The sequence below is a fragment of the Pelodiscus sinensis genome, chromosome 13 (assembly GCF_049634645.1).
Source record: "Pelodiscus sinensis isolate JC-2024 chromosome 13, ASM4963464v1, whole genome shotgun sequence".
Lineage (NCBI taxonomy): Eukaryota > Metazoa > Chordata > Testudines > Trionychidae > Pelodiscus > Pelodiscus sinensis.
In genome coordinates this window covers 30,651,100-30,663,380 of record NC_134723.1, presented here as the reverse complement: position 1 = coordinate 30,663,380, position 12,281 = coordinate 30,651,100, and the positions used below count along the sequence as shown (strand labels likewise).

General features: G+C 38.2%; 1 protein-coding gene across 1 annotated transcript in view; it reads right to left on the bottom strand.

The window, feature by feature from the left end:
• Positions 1-12,281, bottom strand: part of TENM1 (teneurin transmembrane protein 1) — a 1,699,828-nt gene that overhangs the window by 1,300,222 nt on the left and 387,325 nt on the right. The window contains exon 5 of the mRNA XM_075940969.1: positions 5,312-5,416. The gene's annotated coding sequence lies outside the window, so the exon portion shown is untranslated. The remainder of the gene's footprint in view (positions 1-5,311; positions 5,417-12,281) is intronic.

Below are 12,281 nucleotides of genomic sequence, written 5' to 3'. Positions count from 1 at the left end.
AATAGGGACCATTTAAATTCTTTGGCCCTGACGTACACTACGGAGTTATTTCAAAATAACCACCCTTTATTTCAAAATAATAAGCTGAGCGTCCACACTACCAAGCCCATTATTTCGAAATAAGTCTGGTTATTTCGAAATTTGCACTCCTGCTTTCCTCAGGGAATAATGCTTATTTCAAAATAGTGTGAGTATAGATGCTCCACTGCTGCTATTTCAAAATAACTATTCACCAGAGTAATGTGAAGTAATTACTCCGCAGTGCTTCCTGGGGCTCTAAGTCTAGGTAGCACATCCATAATAGCAGAGCCTGCCTGGGACCAATTTCAAGCCTCCCCTATAGTGGGAGGCTATTTTGATTTTGTTATTTTGGGAGTTATTTCAAACTCAGTTTTTTTGAAATAATTTCCTAGTGTAGACATGCCCACTGCTTAATCCTTTTAATCTGCATTTTTACACCATGCATGTCACAGTAGTAACTGAGTTCTAAATAAAATTTGAAGCTCGTTCTTCCTAAATTTATTTTTCACTCTCTGATAATCCAAAACATCATTAACTAGTAGGTTTCAGCACTCCTTTTACTTGCTTTAATAATTTATCTTCCTTGCAGAATTCTTTAGTGAATGTCAGTGCATTCTCTTGCTGAGTGTTTGCTTCGTTTTCATATTACCTTTGAGAAACAAACATCCCAGTTATTCCAAGTGTTGTATCTAGATCTAGCAATGACATGGAATTCTATGATTTCTGACACTCTTTTTGGTGTCATGGTTTACACATACTTTACTAATAATCCCTCCCCCTCAGGTTGTATGTAATACAGATATACTCATCTTAATATACACAGTGTTGCAGCCCTTGTAATTCTATCATGTGTCCGAAGATATTTCGTGTTATTTTAATAGTTCCAACTCCTGGAGTCAAGTGATTTTGTAAGAATCTCAAAAATAAAGAGTTTCTAGCTTTGATTTTTTTTTTTTTTTTGGAGATCTGATTACTGATTTTTGGATGGGTGGAGCGGGCCGTAATTGTGTGTGTGTGTATACACATCTACCTATGCATAAATATGAACCAAAAGCCACAAAAATCTGATATCAGTTCAGATCTTGTGTATCTCATAATTTTAGCATAAGCCTACCTGTACAGCAAAAACTACAGTACTAGAGGGCTGTGTCTAGACTGGCAAGTTTTTCCGCAAAAGCACCTGCTTTTGCGGAAAAACTTGCCATCTGTCTACACTGGCCGCTTGAATTTCCGCAAGAACACTGACTTCCTACTGTCTGAAATCAGTGCTTCTTGCGGAAATACCATGCTGCTCCCGTTCGGGCAAAAGTCCTTTTGCGCAAAGCTTTTGTTCAAAAAGGCCAATGTAGACAGCTCAGATTTGTTTTGTGCAAAAAAGCCCTGATCGTGAAAATGGCGATCGGAGCTTTTTTGCACAAAAGCGCATCTAGATTGGCACGGACGCTTTTCCGCAAAAAGTGCTATGTAGCACTTTAAAGACTAACAAGATGAGTTAGTCTAGAGGTAGCCGAGGGTTTTTTGTTTGTTTGTTTTTATGTGTTTGTCTGGTTTTTTTACAAAGAGTAACCAAAATGTATCACAAATAATGGAATGCACGCATTGTTATAGGCGTCAAATAGTCAAGTTAGCTGGTTACCTCTAGGTATTTTGGTAGTACTTATGGACATTAGCTAAGATTATTACACACATTCTCTGTCAAATACCTCCCAACACCAGAGGTATATTTGATGAGACACATGTTGCATTTATACTTCTGACTTTTTCTGTAAACATAATTCTAGTAGAGTTAGTTGAAAAAAAAAGAAATAAGAGCAAAACTTCGTATGTAGAGATGCAATGCCTAGCAACCTATGAGAGACTGAAGGAAGAAATCACAAATTATCTGCAGGAGGCAGTTAGAACTAGGGCTTGGGGTAAACATACACACAAACAACATGTCAGCCATGATAAAGAGTGTAAATTTGAACAGATGTCACTTCCAGAGCAGCAGCAGGCAGATTAAACAGAATTGGTTTTGGATGAAATCCAAGGAAGATGAAGAAAATATGAAGCTGTTGCCTTGAGCTCCCACAGAAATCTAGTGTCCAGAATCACTTTTCCATAGTAATCATAATTTGGGTGGAGGTGGGGGGGGGGGGGGGAGCCAGTTTAAAATGAATTCACTGTTCAGATCTCCTACAAGTCAATTGTAAATATTTATTTTGAGAAATGTAGCTGGTTGGAAGAATGTAATACAAATCAGTGCTAAAGGTATAGAAAAATTCAAATGATGTTCGTTTATAGTGACTTTGTTTGATTTACAGACATGCTACTACTGGATGATGAAATGGTTCTGGATGGACTGATCCATGTTAAGACATCTTGCAATAAAATGCATAAATGATAATTAGATCTATGTCCTTGTTTTTTTTTCCTAAATAGATTTGGCTACGCATTTCATTGTACAGACAAACGCAGGCACACACAACAAGCTTTCAAGCTTACACAGAGCTCTTCTTCTTCAAAAGAATGTATTTATACTCTCCAATTCCTCACTTTTCTGAAGATTATCCAGCTTTATCAGCTTCTTCGACATGCAGATTCCACCCCTCCTCCTGAAAACTGTATCTATGCAAGACACTGTAAATTATTTTGCTGGTGAGTGCTCATGTGGTGGCATCATTAGAAGAGCTAAATTGCTTATGTCTTCTCCCCGTGCTTATGTAACAGGATCACAAGCTGTATATATGCAATACTTGTAACACAAACAGAAAATCATGGCACTATATTGTCATTTCTCCCTGTTCCCATGTTCTTGGCTTACACAAAGATAGGGAAAGTTGCTGAAGATTTTATTATTTTCATAATGCACATCTGTGTGGATTTACTCTTAAGGTGGTAATTTGTATCTAAAGACAAAATAGCCATACTCCTGAATATGTGCATTATCATCACCATTATTATTATTGCTTTTCACACGTGCATGCTAATAAAGGACAAAAGTTGTCTCTGATTAATTATAAAAACAAATAATTCATAGAGAGAGACTACCAAGCACCTTCACTTTTCATTATCATATTTTTGAAATTAAGGTGACTGTTTAATTCAAAACATTTTAAGACAATTTCTAAACGGAGATGCTTTGGGTAATGAATGTAGCACTGACACACTGTCTGCATAAATGCAAAATGACTGACAAGCTATTATTTCTCAAAATTAATTAGTACTAACTTTCCTAGTTAATGCTAAGCTCCATGTGGAAGATACAAAAATAGCACATCATTTAATATGCATAACAGATGCTGTTATACTTTCACATAGCTGTAGAGTGTTTTTGTATTTGTCAGGAACTGAGGGCAGTATTTCAGTCTGAATTGTTACTGCTTTTTTAAGTCAGTAATACAAGCCTGCAAAATTAAAATGCACTACTTGTGTCAAATGCAACAAAATCATTGTTTGTTTATTTTTAAGGTACTAATAAAAAAGATTAATGACACTGCCAGATAATGAAACAATCTGCCACGAGGCAAGCTGCAGAATATAGAGTGGGGCTGTAGCAACAATATCCCATGAAAAACTTCAGTTTTCTTCCAAACACATTAAACAGTCCTTTTACTGCCAGGGTGACATTTTTGCATTTAAGAGAAGTGAGTTGATTTTCATGCAGTGTTTAAAGGTCAGACAGTTAATCTACCTCCATAAGGTGAGTGTGTGCATTTGAAGTAATTTCTGGAGGACAACAACTGAATCAATAAGAGTAATCAGAATCAACAAGAAGAAAGCCCAGCCATTTCCTCAAGGCTGCAGCTTATATTAGACTGGTGGTAGACAAATACTAGCCTGTAGCCTGGATCTGGTTTGCCAGGGTGAGTTCTGGGTGGACTGCCACTATATTTACCTGCACCTCCACAGGTATGGTCGCTTCAGTGCCTGTTGGCCATGGATCACCGTTCCCAGCCAAATGGAAGCTACAGGAAGCAGTGTTCCTGTCTGTGCTGCTTCCTGCAGCTTCCATTGGGTGGGAATGGTGATCTGCAGCCAATGTGAGCTGCAAGCACTGATTTCTGTGCAGGCATAGGTACACATAGCAACAGAAGCCCTCCAGGGGCTAACCTTGGCGAACCACTGCCGTCTTATTTCCCATCATTGTACTAGACTATGTAGGGTTGGTCTACATTACCAGCTTACGTCAATATGACTATATTGCCCAAGAGCATGGAAAATCTACATCACTAAGCAATGTAATTTTATTGACCTAACCCCCAGTGTAGACTGCAGTATGTCGACAGGAGGATCAGCCAGTCAACATAGCTACCATCTTCCCCAGAAGTGGTAGCTTGGTCAACTGGAGAAGCCCTTATACTGACATAACAGTGTCTGCACTGGAGATTTTCCATAATCCTTAGCAGAGTTCCACAGGCCCCTAGGCAAAGTGTTGGGAAGAACCAACTCTGTGCCTGGAACGTTCGGGGCCTCAGGCAAAAGGGGTATGGCTGGGGGCAGTCAGCCATCAATACAGCCTGGACTGTGGCTCACCTCCCGCTGGCTTTCAGAGCCACCCAGAGCATGCAGCATTGTGCTCTGGTGGTGGTTTAAAGAGTTCAGGACTTCATCCGCCAATCACCAGACCCCAGGGAAACTGCCCCTTCTCGTTCCCCTTCCCCATGTCGACAGACCTGCCCTGAGTGACAAAGTTCTACTAACATAAATTCCTAGTATAGACCAAGGCTAAGTGCTGTAACTGCATCGTGTAGCATTCTAAATGTGCACAAGCCTGGAGTCAAATATCCTCCAAGAAACCTGCCTCAGCCCAGGAAAATCTTTCAGAGAGTCTACAATCTCAACACTAAATCTAGCTTGGAAAAAAATCAGATTATTATACATTCAGCCTGTCTAGACTACAGGCTTTTGTCGACAAAGCAAGCCGTTTTTTCGACAGAGTCTAGACACTCTGTTATAAAAAGGCACAGTATGGATGCAATAGCACCCTTTGTCGACAGAACTCTGTTGAAAAAAGGCATTATTCCTCGTAGAATGAGGTTTATCGCCATCAACAAAACTGTCGCGTTCTGTCGACTTGCTGTCAACAGAACTCGGCGATAGTGTAGACGCACGTATAGTTTTGTCGACAAAAGTGGACTTTTGTCGACAAAACTCAGTAGTCTAGACATACCCTCAGTGCAAAGTAGCAATTTTGTTTCTTAGTTAGGACTGGACTTTTCCATTTTTAAATGCTAAAATACTGCGAGTAATTTGCATAAATATTACTTCATTACAATTTTTTTAATTAAAAAAAAGCCAGCTAACTTACCACAGCGATATGTACTTTAGCCTGCAGGGCAGTGTTCTTTAGCTCTCAAGTCACATAGGCTCTAGAAGGCAGAATGAATTCACGATGCTCAAAACATTTTGATTTCTGTTAAAAAGAAAAAAAATGTAAAACAAGAATAACTACAACTCTGTGTTTGTCTTTGCTCTGTTTATTATCTATAATGGCCCTGATTCCTGGCTAACAAAATAGATGCCTCTCTCCCTAACTTCACCCCATAAATGTAAGTTTGAGATATTTATGTGTACAGTCCCAATATTGAATTGTGGAGACATAGAGGCATGTATTGCTGAGAAAAGGGCTTTAATTCTGAAACTACTGCTGGGGAAAATAAAATCAGACAAACCCTTTTTTGGTGAAAAACACAGGTTCAGCAAAACTAAAACATTTAACCAAATTCTTCATATTGGGGAGACAAAAACCAAAACTGTAAAAAAAAAATATTTTGTTTTTTCAATTTGAAATAACTTTACATTTACAAATTTCCTTCAATCGTATTAAAATTATCCAAAATTAAAATATGCTTGAAATTCAAAATGGAATATTTAGTTTCAAAATACATTTTTTTCCTGCTTTGCATTTTACTAAAATTGTAATATCTGTTTGCAGTTTGACCCAAAATATTTTTTTTAAAGTTTTGGGCTTGTCTGAAAAATAAAAAAATCTAATATTCCCATAGCTCTTCTTGAAATATAATTAGAAAATTTTCCTGCCTGAAAAGGAAAGATGGTGTTGTTAAGGCACCAATTTGAACTTAGGAAAGGTGGGTTTCAATTCCCAGTTCTACCTCAAATTTACTATGTTAACTTGGGCAAGTCTGTTTTCTTCAGTTCTTCCATCTGTAAAATGGGGCTAATGAGGATATTAAATGTCATTTAACTTCATCAGCAGGTTGGGGAGTGGCATGGGGCAGCAATGAAAGCATATTGGCGTAGTAGTGAGGGAGAGACTTTGGAGCTACCCTTCTCAGTCTCTGACACCAATTGGACAGTTGAGATGGGAGAGTGCTAATTGGTCAGCATTCCTCACCTCTAGGGATTTTACCTATTCCCCAGCTATATAATGAGGATAATACTGTTTTTCCTGCCTTTTCTCTATAGATATAAACTCTTCATGGTAGTAACAATCTCTATCCAAACAGAAGCTAGCACACTACAGCAATAATCTTGTCTAGGGTTTCTGTATAGGCATTACTTTAACAGAGTTGGTTCTCATAACAATAGTGTAATCAGAATTTGATTTTGTTGACCTTCATTGCAGGTACAAGGATCATTCATTCACATATCTGCTTGCTTGAAAGCAAGTGTGGTGAATTGCCAATGAATACTGCCTCTTGTTGTGATTTATCTATGTATTCATGTGAATATGTGTTTCTATGTGTATAGAGACAATAACTATATTTATGATGTTTTTGCATTGAAGAAAATAAAAGGAAGACCAGAAAAATAATGAAAGAGAAAAAAATAAATAGGAAGTAACAAAAAATGCTATGAAAAGGAAAGTACTAGATGGTATGAGAGAATAAAAGAAAAAAGGAAAGAAATATAGAAATGAAAATACAGAGACTATAAAACCAAAGAAAAAGTAAAGGTTACACTTTGCATTACAATTGTTTTATGTTTGTTAGAAAGTTATTATTCTATCCACAAAAGATTGTACTAGGCTATGTGCTTGCCTGCTCTTAGGTCGAGAAGTCCCCCTTGACTATGACACTATGATCTCAATCTTTCTTTGTTTCAGATGTGAGATACGGTACACGAGTTTGTTAATTTTCAGTTCCTTTTCAACTAATCTATGGAAACTAGATACACACACATGCACACAAAGATTCCTGACAAAATATTATGGTTTATTTTAGAGCTACTTCTTAATTCATAATTAATTTCAAAACTATTCCCGGAGATTTTATTGCAGCTAATGATTGGTTTTGCAATAAATATACTTGAAATTGTTAGGAAAATGATTTCTGAAGACATGTCTTTCAAATCATTTCTGGATAGTAGAACAATAATTTCTTCCTCTTCTATTATTGTACCTTGATTCTATTCAAGCTTGCTTTCTCTTAATTTGTATGCTTACAAATGGAATACTGTACCTTTGTGATACTGCTACACTATGACTTTTGCCACAAGAGGTAATGCAAATGAAGTGTGGATTAGCATTTTCCTGCACTTCATTTGCGTACTCTCTTTCGTTCCATTTTTGCACTAGGCGGTTTTGTGCAAAATCAGGTAGTGTGGCCATGGCCGTTTTGCGCAAAAACCCCTTCTTGCACAAAATCCTTATGCCTCTCCAGGACAGTAAAGCCCTTCAATTCTGCCACCTTTTGATAGACTGAATTTATTTTGCAGCCTTGCCAACCTCTCCTGTATTTTTCCTTCTTACCCTATCTCCTCCTCTTTCTTGTGATAATTAGTCAGGATGAGCAACATTCAGTTCCCTACCAATGGCAAGTTTAAGACCTGTTATTCTGAAACCTTATATTATTGTGGGCATGTCAACACTGCACCCTTAGCTCAAAATAAGCTACGCAATTTGAGCTACACAAATTGCGTAGTTTATTTCGAGTTAATTTCGAAATAGCTTATTTCATAATTTGGCACTGTCTATACAGCAAGACTGGATCTAAATGTCTTTTCGTAGGTAGTTCAGATCCAGATTGAGAGAAAGACCCAGCTCTGGATTTAGACCTCACCCCTTGGGGATTTTTTTTTCATACAATGAATAGCCTGCACTGTTGCTCTCTCTGTAGGGAAGTACCTTTTACTGAAGAGAAATAAATTTTGCATTTGCAAATAAAACCTAACCTATGAAATAATTTTAAGTACAGGCTTTGTACCAGCACTGTATTAAGTGCACTTGTGTTGTAGACAAGATAAAGCCCTCTTCAAGAGTATGAGACTGAAACCTCTCAGACAACTGTGGATGTATATTGGACTACAAATTTGCAGGTATTTTTTATTCTAAGAAGAGAAAGACATCTCTCTTTCCCGTTTATAGAAGAGCCTGCTTTCTATGGCAAAAAAATTTCTGACCACCTTCCTGTTCTTTGCAAACTATTTTGCAAAGTTCCAATTTAAGGAATGACCCTAGCTAAGACTGAACAGGACAGATTCTGCTTTCATGTACACCAGGGTGAATAATGAGTAATTCCATTGAAGTAAATGGAGTCACACCAGCATACAGTCAGCATCAATCCCCTAAGTATGCTGCTGCATGGGAAAGCTTACATGATGACTCGTCACACAGAGGATTCATCTTTTCAACCTTCATGAACATTAATAAAGAAAAATAGTTGCAGCTGTATTCTCATCTCATGGATTTAAATGGGGACTTCTCATGCATTTAAATTTAAGAACATGTTTGAGCACTTTGTTGAACAGAGAAGATTATTCACATGTTTAATGCTAAGCATATGCTTAAGTGTTTTTCTGAATTGAGTCTGATAGCAAGAAGAAGAAATAAGTTTCTGTTATAAGACATTCATAATTTGTAAATCTAGTGGTTCAATTACAACAGTTCCAATCATTACAGTTATAATGGAACTGTCAATCCTGTAATGCCACTGATTAACTATTGCTTTCTTACCCTTCTTCCTTTGCAAACAGGGAAGGTATCTACCTCACCAGAGAATATTAATGCACCTCCCCCATTGCTTATATTGCTGACATTGCCACCAGATACATGTTTCTCTTTTAGCTGCTGCTCTATCATATCCTGATCCAGTTTTCCTTTGTTCTACAGTTAAGTGGGGGAGGCAGGGGCAGATGACCGTTTTGCGGGGCCCCGGGCAGCATAATTCTGCGGGGCATGCGCATGCGTGGCGGTGCCATGGCGCATGCGCGGAGCTTTCTGAAGCGCGGGGCCCAGGTCGGCCACCCCATTCGCCCTGCCCTATATCTGCCCCTGGGGAGAGGGATTGTCTGGGGGAAGGGGTTGGAGAGGGGATCTAGGTCAGAGCCTGCTGCAAAGAGGTGGACAGCATGTAGTGTGCAGTACTGACTCACCTCAGAAATGTGAGGTCCAAAAAGTAAAAAGGTACAAGTACTGGGATGGGGAAGACTCTTTGTTACATCCAGCAAGCAAAAGCAAAGCCAGCTCCCCTAGTAGAGACGAATATCAGGATGAGTTAGGACCCACTGTGGGCATCATGCTACTTGCTCCTTTTTAAGTGGGAGGGAGGCTGCAAAGTAATTTTTCCCACACCACCAGGTTGGCCTCAGAGCAGTGCGGTTTTTTCACCTTCCCCACAACAAGGGTCAAGAATATCCTTTTCAGATTAGAAAAAAATGTGGAAGGCCATGTGTTGCAACTTATTTCATAAGGTCAGGCAGATGTTCAGTGCAGATACTCCATAGGGAAGGTGTCCAGGGACTAGAGAAATAACCTGGTAAATGTCTTAAAAGGAAGTATCGGATAAAGGAACAGAGTAGGAGAGAGGGCTTGGAAACTCCTCTGATCAGGAAGGCAGGGTGCCAACTTCTTCCTACTCCCTCCCACCCTTCTCATTGCCCACTTTTTAACCCTCTTATGAAGGTGCTGGATGGTAAGGTCAACGTCATGGGTGATCCTGGATGGAAATCAAAGGGGGCTGGTGGAGCATCACGTAATAATTTAAAGTAACATGGATTTACCTGCACTGTACCTTTTTTCTGCCAAATAGTCCCAAATATTGTAGCCTGGTTAAAACCCATATCAACTGTCTCCTGTCCTCCTTTTGGTGAATCCAAATGGGATCTTTCCTTTAATGTTTGATATACTCACTGAGTCCGCTGGAAAGGACAAAAATTTCATGGGGGATCTGTGTTGTTCTTGTTTTCTAGATCTCTGAGAGCCTGACATAAGCCTAGAGGACTGATTAAAGTCAAGGCATAAACTGTTCAGGAAATCCTAAAAGTTAAAATCCCTATTCAGAAGGGCATTGCAATTCCAGTCAGACCATTTATTTAACATTCAAGCCCTGGAAGGATATTAAAAAAATCCTTAGTGTCAGATTTTCCATACCCTATTATCTCTCATCTTTTATTTATTTATTAGCTGTCTGATGACAGTTTAGTTTTCTTTATCAACTCTAATTCAGTTGCACCTTTTCTGTTATTTCACAGATAGCAAGCTATTGTACCAATCACACAATCACAAATACAATTGTTACATATATGCATAGGGTAGGAAGCTTTTGCCAGTTGTGACTCAGGCAACATAGCTTGTAATAAAACAGTGGGGAGTTGGACAGGAATCAATAGGGATACATTTTCACAGTCCAAATATGGAGTTTCTATGAGTATAGAAACAATCTCAACTTCCCCATCGGCTTTATAATCAAGGCAGTTATTTCATTCTTAAGCTTGCTTCTTGCCAGACTATCACATGGACTATTCATCCCTCTCCAGTAACTTCAACATTGTATTTACTGGAAGACATTTCCATGCCAGTATTCTTGTTTGTAGTACAGTGCAATCATCACTAATAAAGTTCTGCTACTGAACTACAGTCATTGCAGACCGAAACATATGGAGACTGGACAAATTGAGCACAACAGAGCATCTTTAAAGCAATGGGTAGTGATTTTGAAAGAACATCTGGCCAGTTCAACTTATTATGCTATCAAAAGATCCTGTGTAGTCCCTCAGCTACAATATATGGGAAGCGTGAGTACAGTATATGGCAGCTGTACTACAAAAAAAAAAATTTTTTCCCTTTCACTAGATTTGTTATATTGTAAAGCTGCATGCAATACAATGGGAATGGGGTGTAGTATAAAGGAAAGTAATTTTATTTACTAAGTACAATTAATAAAGAATAATGAAATGTATAAGAAAATACATGAATTAAGCAACATTTAAGAAAAGTAGTACTTTTTAAAAAAAATCCTGGTCTTTGGATAACAATAGCAGAACTGCAAACTCTTAAGGTGCTAAAATGTACACAGAATGTATTAAATGACCATTGCAGGTCTATAAAGCAGATAAAACCAAATTACTGAGTTAAAGGATTGTTTTGGTCAGCATCCTGATGTAAATACTCGACTGTAAGAGATGTAATGTGACTAATAATAGGTCATCCTTCCTCATCAGGTTTATAGATATTAGTACTCTGCTGTTAAGTTAGATCTTCCTGATGGAAAACTGTCGGTTGCAGTGCTGGGAAAATCCTCGAATGGGAAATAATTGAGGAAAAGTGGAAAGGAGAATTAGAAAGTGCTACACCATGAAATCCTGCTTTGTATATCTTGCCTGTCTCCTTCAAAGCAATCTTGAGATATTTGATCATGTAGGGTGTGTCTACACAGCATCATTTCTTGGAAATAACGAGAATTAAGGGAAGTCAGAAGAAGAGTGCTCTATTTCAAAATAAGTGCTGCGTAGATGTGACCAAATTCGAAATAAACTATTTCGACTTAAATCACACAATTAGTGTAGCTCATGTTGCATAGCTTATTTCCCGTTTAACCCTACTATGTAGATGTACCCATAAACATTGTCTTTACATTACATATGCAATTTTAACTGAAAGGACACCAGAAGTGGGCAGGAGGATCACTGTTCTAATTAAACTTAAAGTATGAGGAAAAAGAAAGCTTGTCTTTCTGCTAAATTATCTACACCAGCTGAAAAGAAGATGCCATACAAATGTTTTGATCAGAGTTCCCAAAAGAAACCAGTGGTCTCCTTGCAATCATCAGTGTCCTAGAAATGTGTGCTAAAAATGAAAACAGTATACTGGAGGGAGTAAATTATCATGCCCAAGCCATGCTTTCTGTCAAACCATCATAGGGCAGTTACATCAATTAACAAAACTTCCTTTACTTCAAGACTGTATTAAACCACTGAACAATTGTAGCCAAATCACTAAGGACTATTTTTCTGAGAGCATATACCTAAAATCCTTTCTTTTTCTTTTTGTCTGTCTTCTGCAGCATCCCATTCTTCACATCTGTTATTCTTACACTAGA